Genomic DNA, 17,805 nt, shown 5'->3' on the forward strand with positions numbered 1-17,805 from the left:
TAGCTATACTAAATGTACTGTAACTCCGCCCCTATTTTGCCTAGGAAGCTCAAATAAAGCTTATTGTACAGGGAATTGAACAAGCTTTCTAGTGATATATAACAAGCCTACCTTTGGATAAAAATATAATTTTGTCACGTGACCTTGACATTTGACCTTGAATATCTCAAAACATGTCATCACCAAAAATCGTGAAAAAAATATATTTGGTTCCTCATACCATACTCTAAAACATATCAAAAAATCATTCTGGGACTGCAATGGGATCAGAAGATACAAAATAATATGTGTAACTATGTGACTGATAAAAGCCCGATTACATGAACTATGAAGAGTCAAATGTCCCTTAACACCCCCTACAAAATGTGAAGGAGTTATCCTGGGTATAATTGGTCATGAAAGAAATAGGTTAGGCACAGGGAGATCCCTAGCCGTGTGTGTCAAGCGCAGATCCGGCATATTGTTGACCGCCATATTGAATTCAACGCAAAAATTTAAAAGGAAAGGGGGTGATGTGATATATCAAATGAGGCTAGAATTTCACGAGAAATGAAGTGACGAAGGTTTATCCAACATATATTTAACCAGCAAAAATGTATTACTGCATGCTTGTAACCATTTTCTCCTTTTCGAGGTGTTAAAAACAAAGCATTGGAATGCTCCTAACGTGTTAGAAACTCATCGAGATCCCGCTGACATCTTGGGAGAGAAAGAAGTATACGCACCATTGCATATGATTTTAATCAGCTACATTCACCAAATAGTTGAATAGTGAAGAATATTGGGAAAAGTATCTCAAACAATTACGTGACACTTCCTTTGGAATGAAAAATTCTTCAGTGACGAAGCAAATTTTTATGTTCACGTTAAATTAATAAAAATAATATGCAATACCTGTGATTTGCTCAGTCGAATGGTTGTTGCTGGTAAGCTAATTATGTGGTATAATGTATGGCGAACGGAAATGGTTGGTCCATATTCAACAACGGAACCTTAAATGGTGAGGACTTCTTGGATTTGTTAAGTGAACAGGTTTTTTCACCCTTGCTTACTTGATATGGCACTTTTCGAGAGTTTTGAAACAGGACAGAGTGTGACCACACTATGTAGACATTTTCGCAATTTCTTCATGGTAATTTTCTAGGTAGATTGATGGGCACACGGGGAGCTATTAAAAGGCCTGCACATTCCCCAGATCTAACATCTTAAGAGGACTTTTACCTTCAGAAACATTTGAAGAGAATGGTGCATGCACTAAAAGTCCCTGATATTGACCATCTGAGAGAAGGCATAGTTGCTGCTTGCGATGTTGTTGCAAGTGCTACATTACCAAATGTTCTATGCGAGTGTGAGAGACGTCAACGAGTGTGCTCACAGGAACATTGACAACATTATAATGTGCATATATCGTAAGTGAAAGATATGTGTATAACTTTTTGCTGGCGTAAGATACGTTGGAAAATCCTTCGTCACTTCATTTCTCGTGAAATTCTAGCCTCATTTGATATATCACATCACCCCCTTTCCTTTTAAATTTTTGCGTTGAATTCAATATGGCGGTCAACAATATGCCGGATCTGCGCTTGACACACACGGCTAGGGATCTCCCTGTGCCTAACCTATTTCTTTCATGACCAATTATACCCAGGATAACTCCTTCACATTTTGTAGGGGGTGTTAAGGGACATTTGACTCTTCATAGTTCATGTAATCGGGCTTTTATCAGTCACATAGTTACACATATTATTTTGTATCTTCTGATCCCATTGCAGTCCCAGAATGATTTTTTGATATGTTTTAGAGTATGGTATGAGGAACCAAATATATTTTTTTCACGATTTTTGGTGATGACATGTTTTGAGATATTCAAGGTCAAATGTCAAGGTCACGTGACAAAATTATATTTTTATCCAAAGGTAGGCTTGTTATATATCACTGGAAAGCTTGTTCAAATCCCTGTACAATAAGCTTTATTTGAGCTTCCTAGGCAAAATAGGGGCGGAGTTACAGCACATTTAGTATAGCTAAGCGGGCTCAAAAAGGGCAATTTCTGCAAACTTTGACCTTGAATAAATTAACAATTACAAGACGCACGAAACTAAAAATTTCCATAGTTACTAAGTTCCATGCATAGTTTCAATTCCCCAAATTTCATGAAAATCGGAGATGGTCAGGTCAAAGGCTGTGTTGATTTCGCATGGAATGACTCTACTACAACATTCGTATGTATTGTAGCTTAAAACAATTTGCAGTTTTCAACAGCAACATTTATCAAGACATATGGATTTAATAACGTGAAGATACCAGTCGGCTTAATTTTTAAACCGGTTATGGATGCATGTATTGGAATCCCATAATTTTCGCGAGCATCAGATTATAATTCTTTTATTTTCTGGGTAATGTTACTTTGAAACCAGATTAAAGCGATAAAACGTATTTGCAAGCAAGGGAATCTCAAAGTAGGCTTCTCACAAAGTATTTTAAGTTTGCTGGAGGAAAAATAAATTACCAAAGATTTAAGTTAAAAATAATATTGCGCTTTTGCATTGACTATATTATAGAGTAATGGCATACTTCTTAGGAAATTTAAATGTGCAAGTTGCTAACCAATGCATTTAAAATTCACGGAACAACAGGAAAGGAGGAAAAATAAATCCAATAAACGATTAAGAATGCAAGAAAGAAGATTGAAAAATGGCCTAAAAGACTAGTAAAATGGTCAGAAAATGCAAAAAAAAAAAAGAATAAAAACATTCTGGTTTTCATTGAAGTAAAACTGACTATCGAGTATAGCATTGTCTTCAAGGCCCAGATAAAAAGATGATATTTCACAGCTTCTGAGCCCTAGTAATCATTATGCAGACATCGAGACCTCAAACATGGCTTTTTATGGAGCTTCCGATGAAAGAAACTGAGCGTTTCAGGCTCCTCCGCAATTGCTAACCTTACCCTACATTTTATGTTCATAATAAAATGCAGCCGTATTTCTGTATCTCGGATCGATAGTTCCAAGGGGATGAACGGAGTGGACCTCGCACGCGAACTCAGGCCATGATGAGAGCCACAAGAAACGCACCGGAAACAGAAAAAGCATGAAGGGAGAAAAAGGAAAAGATGAGGAAGAAACAGGGTAATAAATAAAAGAGAGAGAGAGAGAGAGAGAGAGAGAGAGAGAGAGAGAGACGAGGAAGAAGGGAAAGAAAGGATAGAGAAACAGACATGGAAAGAGTGGAAAGATAGGAAAATATATGGAGAAGACTGGAAAGAAGAAAGAGGACAGGAAACTGAAAACAGAAAAAGGAGAGAAGAGATGAAGAAAAACAGGTAGAGAAAAGGTAAACAGAGGGAGAAAAGATGCGAAGAAAATATATAAAGGGAGGAGAAAGAGAAGGTAGAATAAAGAAAATAATGAAATAGGAGGAAAGAAATATAAAGGATCAAAGAGGTATAGAAAGAGAAAAAGATAAATAAGCAGAAGAGTAAGACAGAGAAAAAGACAAGTGGATGAGGGAAGGAGAGATAGTTAGTAGCTGCGACACCGAAGGAAGCACACGCAAACGGATTTATATAGCGACTCTAGTGAACTGCAAGCAGATCTGAATCGTAATACGGAATCACTGTCACATTTGCTTCACCCCATCTTCGTCTAAAAACAAATTCGTTCTCCATTACTTCTACTTTCGGTTCAAAAACAGCAGATAAATTTACATGTTACGAAGCTTGGACATATGCACAGGCTCTGTTTAGCATTGATGAAAGTGCATCTCACTGTTTTACGAACTCTGACATCAATATGCCTACAAAACAGGGTCCAGTCCCCGAAAATCCCATTTAGTGTAATTTTTCACATGTTATACATCTAATGCATACCATCACTACATTTACAAATATTACATAGCATTCGAAACCCTATTGGTCCAACGTTAGAAGACAGGCAGTCTATCGAAGATATCCCATCCTACAATGTGTCGCTGGCGGCGCCGTGCGTGAGTCGGTGGATGAATGTCAAGCATTTGAGTGGGCAACATCTTCCAATATTACATTTTGATGTTCACGTTATTTTTCGTGATCCAAACAGGAGTGAAAGTGTTGACCCTTTCCGAAGACGCCCAAATATCAACCTCTCCGGTGTACCTGGACTGCACTCCTTCAGACTAAATAGGCTAACGTGGCTCTGGCGTCTGGATTCACAGTACGTATAATCCTCTGTTGTGCTTGTCCTCTCATCAATTCCACCTTATCTCCTCACTTTCCCGATTAGCCAATAGTGGTGGAAGAGCGAAGTAAATTAAAACAAATCAATCAATGTGACCCAAACAAAAAAGTCATATTCATCATTATTTCTACGCTTTCATTGTATTTTTATTATGGAATTTGTCCATTATATTTTGACAGGTCGGGCTGGTAGGTGGGTCACAGCCCATTCTGGCGGCCCACGTTTGGTGCCGCCCCTTTCCCTGACGCATCCAATTACAAGATATCTAATGTTTCGCTCCTGGTTGCTTCGAACTTTCATCGGCTTAAATGTTTCACCTCTTCTTAAGAGTTTAATATCACTTATTAACAGCGAAAAGATCCGTCTACACTAAATTTATCGCCGTTAAGTAATATTAGTGGCACCACTCCTGCCCGTACGCACGCCTATGTAAGATAACGAGACAGCTTGGTTGTTTCACGTCGCGATTCTCCCTCCGTAAGTTAATCGCGGCACCCCGGATGAAATGCAAAAGAACATTCATGCCCTTAAGAGGATTCGAACCTAGTGTTTCAGGATTACGTACAGGATTATATATAGCAGAATACTGTAAACCAATTTCTTTCAAATCAGAGAATGTTGAAGGGTTATTTGAATTGGAGGGGGGAGGGGTGATGAAAGGTGTCGTCCTAATTGCGAACACTTGCTGCCTGAACAGGAATATACTCGAGGACTGTGTCCTAATCGCGAACACATTTTTCTGCCTTGAGACCTCGCACACTTCCAGAGTCTATTTAACGATATTCTTTAAAGGGACTCAGTTTCCAGACTTGAGTCTGGTCAGTGTTTTGTTGGATCATAGAAAATTCGACGTGATTAAAGTAGTCGCCAAAGTATATATAATTTAATAATAATAGTGTGGCCTATTTTTTTAAATACGTACTGCACTCTTCTTAACTGAAAAGAGCTTCGACATATAATAATACAATTATTAACTTTACGTAAATTTCAAATTCAAATTTCGAAACATATGACACTGTTCTTAAAAAAATACGAATACCACCAATCTCCTTATACTTGTTAGTGCTCCTCGGCAAAAAACAAACACATTTTTTCCTTCAGTTTTACATCTTCCAGACTCATTTTCATCCTAAGAATCTCTCCTTGTAATCAAGGAGTCCCAGGTTAGATACCCAGTGGAGGCATACAGTGGTTTGGATCGCACTTTAACTGTAGGCCCAGTCTCGATTAGCCTTACTGTGCGCAAAGTGGATTTAAAACACCAACTCAATCAATGAACCAACCATCCTCAGATTCATGCCATTAGATTTTTCTGCCTAGGCCTTTCAACTTTATATAAGGTCTAACACTCTTGGACGCGGACTGCCATAGCTCACTGTTGGTTTTGTGGTTCCATCCCTCCACTACATTATTTGTCCGGTCCTTCCTGTTGAAGCAGTTCCACATCACTTAAGGCAACAAAGGGTTTTTGAGTCCTTAACACACGAATAAAAGTCAGATTACGTCGACAGACTGAAAGGATGAAATTACCTTGGAGGTATTTACAAAGCAGGAGACCACGTGATAAGTGAATCAGGTTTTCTGTTGCTGTTAGTCAAACCGTTGTCTCTCTGCGACACTACCTCATCTGTTTTTGAAAACAGGTTTTTCAGTTTCATGTATTCGCGATTAGGACACGAAATTATTTCTCACTTTTATGGGTTTCCAATTAGGACGATTTAGGCGTTGTTCGCAATTAGGACACAACCGTGATGAACTTCAAATTGAATTAGTTTGTTCCTCTTCAAGCAGAACTTGAAACTGAAAAAAAGCTATTTTTTTCTCTCGGAAGCAACTTGAAACGGAACTATTCCCTTTGATTGAAGGGTGTTCTTCAATTCAAGTGGAACTTTCTAACTCTTGTTGCTTTATTGGGTAATATCTGCTGCAGCTAAATATTTTGTAACTGTGAAAGGAAAGCTATTGATTTCGCATGGTCGCGCACGAGTTAGAATTGCATCAGCGTGTGTTCAAACATTTGCTTCCAGATTGGTGAAAGTTCTTGAGACCAGATTAGGAGCAGCAGCCTCACAAAGGAGCAGGAACCGCGGTCACCGCATCAACCTCTGAACTGCCTTGGATTAAACAGACAACACCGCTAAAACCGTCACAAATTGAGAAGCCTGGATGTTGAATTTAGTCTCAGTCAATCACATTATAGCGTCCCATTCTGAGAATTCTTTCCACAGTTTTTTCCTTCCAAGCGAAGACCTCCTCTGAAAATGTCGAGAGAAAAGAACCTGTTGTCCGTGCAAAATATCCTCTGCAGGACATCGAGCGAAACACACAATCCGATTATCTTTGTTCTTTCAAAATCTATTCTATATATTTCGTCCATAAGTTTCTTAATAATATAGAATCCAAAAGTGGTCTTGTATCTATAAGAATTTGTTAAGAATGAGAGTAGTTTCCCTTGAAATGTAGTGACCTTTTCTAGTGTAGAACCAAATATACTTTTCACATCACACTCCTCTTTGCAGTTCCGTTTTAATAAATTGATTACCCTTATGTAAATGAAATGCGGGATTTGGTGATAAAGCAAATTAGAAAAAGAAAATCTTCGCCCTGATAAAAATGCTGAATCCTCTATTGTGGCAGTTTGCTTGCCTGACACTGAAAACTCTGATCCAAGATGATTTCAAAAAAGGGTTTAACTATAAACGTGTTTTCAAACTTTATCATATGACGTAACATGGTTTAAAAGTTATTTAATACAGTAATTGCAAATCTTTGAGAGCATCGCTTATGAAACTAACAAGGTGGAAGGAAACAACCGAATATTGAGTACTGGCAATATGCATTTACTCACCACTAGGCTGAGGCACTAATGAGTTAAATATGTAAAACGGTTAGCTCCCATCCCCCCCCCCCAAAAAAAAGAAGCTTTTGTATTCTTTTTAGAAATGGCCTGAGACGGATTTTAAACTCATTTTCTGGATTGAGATTTACGATTACGAACCATGCCATAGCACAAAATGATAAAATTGATGGACATGGTCAAATAGAAAAAAAACAACCTCGAACCAGAATATAGGTATATAGATATTGAACTAACTTTTCATAATTTTCTTATTTTAAGCACTCATCGAATTATAATGATGACTGAAATAGGTAAAAACAGGCACTATGAAACTTCTGTATGTTTCTACAAATGGTCTAAAAGTGTTTTTGAACATTAAGAACTTACATTTTCTGGCCAAGGATCGAAGAATTCATTTTAGGGCAAATCTCAGGCATGACGAATACGGTTACTCAGGTCGCTCTACACTATGAAGACATTTTAATCCAATTCTCATAAAAGCTGCATGGACTCTCGAGACAACGAAGTCCCCATCAAATAGAAGTTCCCTCGCAAATCGTTGGAATAACGGAGCCCCGATTTTTCCTCCAGGTTAGATCCTTTCGGGCGATCAAAGAGTTCACGCTCGCACACGGATTACACAATGGTCGCCCGCCCTCTCTTGCACTCGTGCCCCACAGGCCGTGCTCCGTGCATTAAGTCGTTAGCTAAACAATGTAATTATTGTCGAAAGCCGCTCCGCAAATTGTCGCATGGGAAGGTTTCTTCTGCGACACAGAAAGAAAATAAGAATGGCGAAGATTTTCTCCGTCGTCACGCGATGCGGCCATTGTCTCCACACACGAGAAGCTCGGAGAACGAATTAACGGCGGCCGCCACGCTAATTAACCGAGTCCCGTAACCGAGAATCTATCGTTTGACGGATAATCACTCCCGCGACGCAACTTCCGCGTCTTGTGCTCAGTCACCGCGGTTGCAAACATATCCTTCTATAGGACAATGAAACTAAACCAATTTTTATTAGAAAAATTCTATCCTCTCCAATATTAACTGTCCAGAACTTCGCCTATTTTTCAATAGCTCCAGTAATTCTGAAGATGTGAGATAGTTTGATCTAAACTAGTAACGCGATAAAATCTTAAGTTATCTCGAAGCTACGAGATATTTACTTTAAATTAATATCCTGGGCCTTCTTTTATACGTTTTACATGTCTATAGGGTAAGCATTCACAGGAACTAGTTCGACAAAATGAATTGCACATATTGTATCAGTACATTTTTTGGGTTTCAGTATTTTATAAACTTTTACAAATGTTCTGAAGTGACATCGATTGAGACATAGTAAAAACAGAAAGCAGTTTTTTTAATTATTTATTCACAACCTGATAATGTCTAGTTGTTTGCATACACTGACCAGTTATTGTCACATTTGTGCCCAGTTATTGGCACTCCATATTTAGAGTGCTATTCTTATGTTTTAAATAGCACCATGGTAGTGTTAAAAACATGAAAACCTAGGCTAGGCCTATTTCTTCCAAATTGCAAGTTACTGGCCCTTGTGCCAAGTAAATGGACATCATGCACATTAGCAATACCAATTATTGGCACCCTTGCAGCGACTAAATAATTTGTTGGCAATGTGACGTCAGTGCACTTCCTTTAGGGTCTAGCTAACCGTTAAATAAGAATCATGTGCAATAGTTTCATTACAACAATAAATAACAAGAGAAACATGTTCCTTAACCTACCTGCTTAGAATTGAGCAGAAATCTTGAAAATCACAAAAGCTTCCAGATATACTCGATATTTCCACACGAAATAAGAAATGAAATAGACGCCGCTTACAAATGTCATCAACGGAAGACAGGGCAACAAGGCGGGAACAACACCAATGTTGCCAGTTTCACACAGATCTTGATTTCTACAAATTTTCCTCAACGTGCCAAAAAACTGGGCAGTGCCAATTACAGGAAAGCTTACCCTTTATGAAAAAGCAGATGATTTCAGGGCCATAATCTTGCCTTGTTTCCGTGGTGAAGTGTCACTTAGCATTTTCCCCATGCCTGTACATTGGTCACGGTTACTGTACATTTGACTTTGGTAATTGAGAATAGTCCAGACTACCTCTGAGACACGGTTGGAACACACTTTAGTAATCTAGCGATAGAGTGAAATCCATTACACAGATTTTCCACCCACTATTTACATCATTTCCACCAGTAAACACGGCTGCACGTCAGGAACAGGCAACAGCCATTTACACACAGACGTCAGACACCTGTTGGCAGAGAGTGGAATGATAGACAGCAGTGTAAAATAACAAAAAATAATCTAGATGCACCAAGGAAAAATCCCAGGTGTAATTTGTTTTGCACATTATTAGAATGGCAATTTAAACATATTTCAATATTCCCCTCATTTTTAGCGGTGGTGCAGTTATTTTGTTACAGACTGTATGTCTGAAATAATAATATAAATAACCCGTGGCTCTACAGCCCTGGAAGGGCCTTGGCCTATCTCCCTACCTAGAGGTGTGGAGATCTTCAACCAGAAACTAGGTGACGTGTTGTCAGCGTCTTAGACTGCACGGCCGCGCACATGTATCTGAAATATTGTATCAAATTAAACGTTGACATGTTCCCTTTCTCTCTAGAATATGAACACGATGGACCGTCTATTCACGCATCCAACAGTGGCTTTTTTTCTTTTCTAACGAAAGCGCAACCAAAGGGGTTCCACTCAGTGCAGCACAAAGGTTTTGATTTGGGGAAGTACCAAGTTGCCCCTCCATATATATATAATCAATTTCACAACAAGCCACACAATTTTCAGTTTTTAAAGTAAAATCTGAATACCCTTTTACTACCCTACCAATAAAACAGCAATGTTCACAAAATATTTAGATTTTTTAATTTTAAAAAAATATGAGTACTTTAAAGTAAATTTTAGCAGTTTTTGTTAAACCGTTAAGAATTCCCTCATTGCATAGTTTTACACTTATTTAATATTATTTGAGGGTGGTTCAATTCGGATTAAAAGATTTGTTTATTATCTACCCTCGAGCTCTGCATTTCACTGCTTACGCCCGAAAAACTCAGGTCTACGTCACTGATCTCAAGTGTTTTTCCCGTGCTCGTTCATTGCTGCTTACGAAGGAATGTGTGTTTTGGAGCCTCCTATAATATACATGTCGGTAAGAAACGAAGCGAGAGTTCGTGCAGTGTACAACGGTGAATTCTGCTAAGCCATCGATAACACGTTTACGCACCCGAATAGCAGCACCAACATTATTCTAAACCCACCTGTTGAACCTGTCTCCACCAGATCAGAAATTTATAGAATGTCCGAGACAAACGGTGCGACGCTTTCTTGAACAAAGGGAACGAGGAATCGTAATCCCGAGTGACTCGAATGCCAATGAGTTTCCCTTTCAGTGTTTGCGTTCGATGAAATCAAATCCGGAAGAATTGGTCCATGGCCTCCTGCTCCAGTGGCGAGGCTTTGTTTGCTCCTTTCGACGCTGGAGAAAGTCCTGGCACCACCTCAAAGCTTTTCCGTCGCTCAGACAATTGATATGTAACCATCCACCAGCAGATGTCTTCGTTGGGAGACTGTTCGAAGCGGAGTTCGATACCGCTCATTTTCACCTAAAAGGATTTATTCGATGTAGAGGCATACTTCTACGATTGATTTTGATTGATTCATTGATTTGTTGTTTTAAGACCACTTTATGCACAGGAAGGTTAATCGGAACTGGACCTACAGTTTTAAGTGGGATCCAAACCACTGTGCCATGTGCCTCCACCGGGTATCGAACCCGGGACCCCTTGGTTACAATGCGACGACGTTACCACTACGCCATCCGGGAGGCCACGATTGATTTTGACTAAGTGCACTCCTGCAAATAGTAACCGGAGACAACAAAAATTGCTCTCACTGAAACTTTGTTACTTTGTCCACTGAAGTCATAAATCCGAGCGCCTGGTGGCCTCGAAAACTCGCTTCAGCTTTCTTCCGTCTGCGCTCTTTGTTCTCCACAGAAAGTAACCTCCATTCAAGTTGGAATTCTTACGCAAGGTTAACGAGTATTTCCTACTAAAATATTGAATTTTCATCTTAATGCACCGTTGTTAGTTTATGGCCATGAACAGATTTTTATTTGGTGTTACAAATAATGCAAAGAAGACTAGATTATGTAACTATACATGTAATACTCATTGTTAAAAGAGTATTAAGATAGTTCAGTTACTATTGAAGTGTGAAGTGAAGTGTCTCAAGTGCTTGTGTGTGCTTTGCATAATAACACATAGTGAGTCGGGAATAGCTTGTGCATTAATTGATTTGTTGTTTCAAGTTCACTTTATGCACATTAAGGCTAATGGGGGACTGGACCTACAGTTTAAAGTGGGATCCGAACAACGCCGTGTATCGAAGGCGGGCCATTAACTTTCGTTTGCTTTCTGAGTAATGGTAACAGAACATTTGTCGAGGCCTTTCGGGTTCTGTTTATGGACTTAAAACTAAAAGCTGTGGCCCCATAACCAAAGCTTTCGCTCATCTAGTTATTGTTTGTTGTTCTTGCCACCAAGGGGCCCATGTAGGTCCACGTAGGGAGAAGAATCTGTCATTACGCTTCTGGTAAATTTCTGTTGTGCCGTGAGAGATTTCGTATTGCAAGATGCGAGGCTTCTGGAAACTCTGCTGCCCCGCCACGCTCCGCTGGAGAAACACGTTGCTGCTTCGCCGATCGGTTATTGAACCTCCATTGCGCTTTCTTCCTTCCTCCTCCCTGGGCTGACCCCGCCACCAAACGATTCGATTCGATTCTCGTTGATTACCTGCGGAAGGAATCCGGTTTCACTCACGGCAGAGGGTGAAGTTCAACCCAATCAACGCGTCTCCTAACCTCAGACTGTCTCGCTCAATATTACGCCCAAAATTTGCCAAGATTCCCACTCAATATAGTGACTGAATTTGACTGATTACGTGCAAATTAGTAATCGCGGAGGGTCAGAGCTTTAAGAAGCACATAAACGCCACTCTGCGTTACGGAACCATTTGGACGTTCGTATCTGAGCCTTTCCGAGTGCTTATTAGTACCAGCTGAATCCGGCATTGAAATTTGCAAATTTGCAGTTGCCAATGCTCAGGCAGGCTAACCGAGACTGCACTTCAGTTTAAAGGAAATCTCAATCGATGGGATTCATGCCTTCATCGAAGATCGAACACGGGATCCCTTGATGACAGGGTGATAGCTATACTATTTCTCCGTCGGGTGGGCACAGAGGTTACATAACTTTTACTTAATTAATTGCAAAAGACAGTGACAGTGTTTTAAAATTGTAGAACTGAAAAATTTCGAAACTGTCTTAACAAAGTTTGGTTCACATATTTCATGATTCATAAAGATAAGAAATATACGTACATTTTTTAGGTTACAATTTATTTCTTTTGTTATCCGCACACTGATTTCACGTCCCGGATCTCCGAAATTACCCGCAATATGTCAATAACTTTATTATTTATTAGTTGAAATTGGTTACACTTAAGCGTACAGTTTACTTTACGCTGACCCTCGAACTATAAATACAACCAACTTACATTTAGACCAGCTGCTACATCCGTCTGTAAATTCGAGATGAACCAAGCGAGCGTTCTCGCTGCAAGGGTCATGTCCCAATAGTCACTCCGAGGATGATGGCTGGAGTCACCCGAAGGCTTCGTGAGGTGGAACACTGACATCTGCTAACGGTAAAGCCCTCCGAAACAATTAACAGGTAAAGGCGTCGTTCTCGCAGTTTGGGCTCGGGTGAGCTTCCCTCTTGTGCCCTGCCCTGTGCAACGGAGGCGGAGAAGCGAAGAGAAACAGATCAGGAGGATAAGCAGAGTTACGGCACGGCAACGGGGAATGGCTCTGGTCTATTTCGTCACGACCGTCGATTTCTCAAGAACTACAAGAGCTAAAAACGATAATTTCCAGTAATTGGTTAATCAACCTACGTGTTCGAAGATAATGAACGTTCTATCCAGTGCTCGAGTGGAAATTCCTAGCTGGGGATGATAGCCGAGTTTCAACATAGGAGGGGGTATGTTTGTATGTTGATCAACACGGAGGCAATGTTATCATGTGGGGGATGATATGCACATTATCTATCCATAGCTGGGGGGGATGCTTTCTGAAAATTGTATTAACTGGGGGACAGCATTCTCCTCACCCCATTTCGAGCACCGGTTCTATCGATGCTTCAAGAAATAGCCTATAGCAAGGACATAATATGTTGGTGGACATAGGAGGCTCCGAAAGTAAGGATAACTGCATTGTTTGTTCATCGCCAACAGATTCTATGGGGTCTCTTACTCCAAGCAGTTGCTGCCGAATAGGTATTTGTTCTCTGGTAATTAACTCATACGAGAAATCTCCTACAGAATCTATGTGCCTAATCCCCTGTCCGATCGTTAATTCAAGAACATCGTGTATTTAAAATAGCATTATTCTTGTAATACTCATGCTGTTTCAACCCCTTCTTTAACTTTCTTGGTCAATCTTCCCCAGGCTTGAAGATCCAAGTAACTATGATCGTTTTCTACGTCTGGTCTCCAAGATTTGCTTCACTGGTATTCATTATGTTTCTCATGAGTATTTATAATCATACCTCGTTACATGGTTACTTTTGTACTCAGCTTTCTTGCTTTATTTGCACGTAAACAGATTTGTAAATGTATTTTAAGGAGCATTACTCTCGTGACGAAACCCAAGATTTTTTAGCACTTACCTTTCTCGGAGACAGTCACGAGGCCCTCTGTTGCCGCCAACAGTCTTCTCTCCCGCCTGCTCCAACGACTCCTCTAGGAATAAAGGGGAAAAAGAAGGGTCAATGCGAATTCCTTGGAATCTGATTGCGTCAATGGATATTTCGTAGAGGGAATAAAACATAACGTGGAACCAATTAACACATCGACCCTTGCCTCTATGAGAATGATAAAATATTGTGTTCATTACAGTCTTCACATTCATTGTGCGTAAAGTATTTACTAAATACGTAATTTTAATTAGTACATTGAACAGAGATTGTTTTATCGAAGAAGAAAGCCTTCAGTGAAGATGTAATGAGTTCACCAAAGAGTAAAGTAAAATTTTACTTCAACTCAAGAGACTACTCTAGTATCTTGTATGCTTTTTTCAATTATATGCAGTAAAATTAAAATTGATTTGTGTAGGGAAAATAGAATTTCATTGACATTGAAAGGAAAACATGTAGCCGTGAATTTCATATTATGATATTGTTATTACTGTGATCTTGGCTGAGAATCAAGATTTTTCGTGGAGAGCGTCCATAGTTTTGGGAGGCACGCGCGCTACAATCAGGATCAACAAAGCTTTGTATTCATTAGGTTCTCTTTTTAATTATATTTCGATGCTTGCAGTTTTGTCCATCAATGTTGCCTTACTTCGAAAAATTTAAAAGATCAAACTAAACTAAATATTAACAAATGAAAATTATATTAAAGAGGAAATAAAAAGTAGGCTTAATTCAGGAAATGCATGTTACTTCTCTCTTCATAAACTTTTGTCTTCTCGTTTAATATCTAAGAAACTAAAAGTTAAAATATACAAAACAGTAATTTTGCCTGTAGTATTATATGGGTGTGAAACTTGGTCCCTTACATTGAAAGAGGAACATAAATTGAGAGTATTTGAAAATAAGATCCTTAGGGAAATATTTGGACCTAAAAGGGATGAGGAGACAGGTGAGTGGAGAAGGTTACATAATTTAGAACTACATAATTTGTATTCATGTCCAGATATTATTAGAATAATTAAATCAAGAAGACTTAGGTGGAAAGGCCATGTGGCACGAATGGGAGAGGAAAGAGGAGTTTACAGGATTCTTGTTGGGAAACCTGATGGTAAGAGACCTGTAGGAATGCCAAGACGAAGATGGAGGGACAACGTTGAGATGGACCTAAGGGAAATCGGTAGAGATGGAAAAGAGTATATAGAACTTGCTCAAGATAGGGAAAGATGGAAGGCCTGTGTTGCTGCAGCCATGAACCTTCGGGTTTAAGAAGGCTAGGGAGTTAGTTAGTTAACTAAACGCATCCTTCCAGGCGGGGAACAGAGGCTTTTATTGGTCCATCTAGGCAGCAGAAACTCCATTTGCACTCGACGGGTGCGGAAGATATCGCTCGATCAGGATTTGGAAACGCTTTCGTGACCAGAGAATCGACCTTCGCTCGCCTCTTGCACTCTTGGATGCTGGTGAAGCTTTGCATTCTGTCAGCACCACAGCCCTTGTAATGCACAAAATGGAGCCATGCGCAGGCCCGGATAATTTAAAAGTGTAATTATCTATTAGTAATAAGAAATACACAGTACAACAGGGAACCTGACAATGAAGTGAAGAACTGCATGACCGAAAAGTAGAGAAAATGGAAGTCTAGACTAAAGGAAGGGAAATATTAATGTCGCAAGAATATCTTCGTCATTATCCGAAATCGTCGCCCGTTCTACGCACCGCCATATTTGTATCTATGGCGCTATTATCGCATGTTTAAATTGCGGGGAAACCAACCTGTAGTTCGCCTATTCTCCAAGGGAACAGATGTATCAGCATGACAGTAGTGATAGTGGTCATAGCGTGCTGCAGAAGCCGCGTTCCAACCCTTCCATTTATTGAGCATCCTCATCGCGATCTGCCACAGGAGAGAAAGGGTGACAAATTACTAAAATACACGTTTCAGTGAATCAATTGCTAATCTTAGTTAGAAACCTTATGCCCAAGTTATGAGGAGATCTAGGGAAAATAGAGGCTTCTATCGTAACGAGAATGATTTCCCCCCATCTATTTGCATCGTAGATATTAACACAGAGAGAGGTGCAAGCACGGCCGTTGTGAAATAATTCGTCTTCGCGATGTTGGAAAGAAGGAATAAATTCAGTAAGCAGAAAAGGGGGGGGGGGATAAATGCCCAAATTATAGGCATTTCATGGAAGATTAGACGGTTTAAAATAAGGGAAACAAAAACTAAAGCTAACATCTCAATGAAGACATAAACGAAGGAAACTATATGTAGCCTAATCAAGTTATACTCACATTATCTAATTAACATATCGATACCGCAACTCTATCTAAATTAATGTAGCCATATCATTATTAGCTCAATACGGCTTAAGTTTCATGAAATAAACTTATCTAATCAAATCTTTACTAACTTAACATGAACGCGGACAAAACCTGAGTAAGAGATTTGATATTGGAGAAATCTTGTTCCTATTTCCACAGTTTCTTCACCGTAATTTTTTAAGGCCGCGGGTCAAGCTTGCACCTTATAGGATGAACTGATTCTCCATTGGAGTCTAGATAAGAGTTAAGAATAACAGAAGCCTAACTTCGTAGTTCGGAGGGTCGAGGGTTCGCAACCCCTTTCGCTTGTCCCTCCACCGACGAGAAGGGAGGTTGGCGATCCAAGGGAAGGGAAAGCAACTGTTTACAAGTTGCGGCGCGATCGTAAAGTTAAATAGAGCGAGGAGACTTACAGGAAAGGAGAGGCAAGAAAAGGCGAGTATCTTTAGAACAAATTGCAGTCACGAGAAGAATAGCAACGCGCTGGTGGCGAGGAAATTAAGGAAAGCCCAGTTGTTTTAGTATCGGAATTCCTCTCGCTGCGATCGAAACAGTGTCAGTGGCAGAATGAAAGTGTGCGCCGTCGACTTTCCTGCTTCAAATGTCTTCATTTGCGAGGAAACCGATCATGGAACAACTTGATTTGCTCCAGCAACACGCGCGCTCTTCCTTAAAACACTTCAACGCATCGGCAACCGGAAATCGCGTCCAACGTTATACGTACTCAGTATGTGTGGAATGTATTACATTACTAAACAGTTATGGGCCTCACTGTATCAGTAACTCACTCTTCTTTTCCATCCCATTCTGCGTCGGATTCCATCATCCACTTCTTGTACACTTTTCGGTCCAAGGCTAGTTTTCGAATTTCCGGCATTGTTTTCCCTTTCTTCTTTCCTATCTCTTCCACATGCTCTTCTCATTGAACTCTTCGTCGTCATCTCCTCCTCTTGCCTTCTGGTCTGGCTTCCAGCACCTGTCTTAGGCTTGCGATCCTCCTCCATTCTTGTCACATGTCCAAACCATTGCAGTGACTTTCTCTATAGTTTCCAATAGTGGTTTTTCCTGTAACTGATGTCTAATGGTGGTATTTCTAATCCTCTCATAGTCTTTCCTACTACATTTCGTAAGTATATCATCTCCGCTGCTTGAAATCTGCTACTTTGTTTTGGTAATAATGTCAAGCTCTCTGTTCCATACAGCAATGTGGGAATGTAGATTGTCTTTTAGATCATCATCTTCGTTTGTTCTCTTGTTTCCTTTTTACCAATTAATGTGTTGAGTTGATAGTACACTTGGTTTGCCTTTTGTACTCTATTATTCACTTCTTCATTCATTCTTCCATCTGGCGTTATGACTGTTCCTAGGTACGTATATGGTATCTAGGAACAGTAACTCACTCGCATAACAATATAACATCCAATTTTAATATAATTCATGGATTTGTTTTAAAGCTGTTCTGTAAAGGCAGCCAGAACCATTGAACTGCATGCGAGTGCTAGAAGTATTTTTATTGTATTGTTGACGATCACATAACTAGACACTGAATGCAATCGTTCAATCCTACCAGTTGGAGTCGTGCTAAGAGACTCTTGTGCGTCTCTCTAGCTGGTATTATTCCGGAG

General features: G+C 39.8%; 2 protein-coding genes across 4 annotated transcripts in view; one reads left to right on the plus strand and one right to left on the minus strand.

Annotated features, from left to right (window-relative positions):
• The window catches only part of LOC145992266 (citron Rho-interacting kinase-like), a 181,547-nt gene that overhangs the window by 132,516 nt on the left and 31,226 nt on the right, over positions 1-17,805 (minus strand). For 2 of the 3 annotated variants that reach the window (XM_083128641.1, XM_083128642.1), the window contains exon 2: positions 13,829-13,901. The gene's annotated coding sequence lies outside the window, so the exon portion shown is untranslated. Of the gene's footprint in view, positions 1-13,828; positions 13,902-15,628; positions 15,734-17,805 lie in introns of those variants that run through there. The other variant, XM_083128643.1, reaches the window with a different exon arrangement.
• The window catches only part of LOC145992267 (bicaudal D-related protein homolog), a 181,205-nt gene that overhangs the window by 20,185 nt on the left and 143,215 nt on the right, over positions 1-17,805 (plus strand). The gene's annotated exons all lie outside the window — the stretch shown is intronic.

This window comes from Lepisma saccharinum, chromosome 9 (assembly GCF_977018435.1).
Source record: "Lepisma saccharinum chromosome 9, izLepSacc3.1, whole genome shotgun sequence".
Classification (NCBI taxonomy): domain Eukaryota; kingdom Metazoa; phylum Arthropoda; class Insecta; order Zygentoma; family Lepismatidae; genus Lepisma; species Lepisma saccharinum.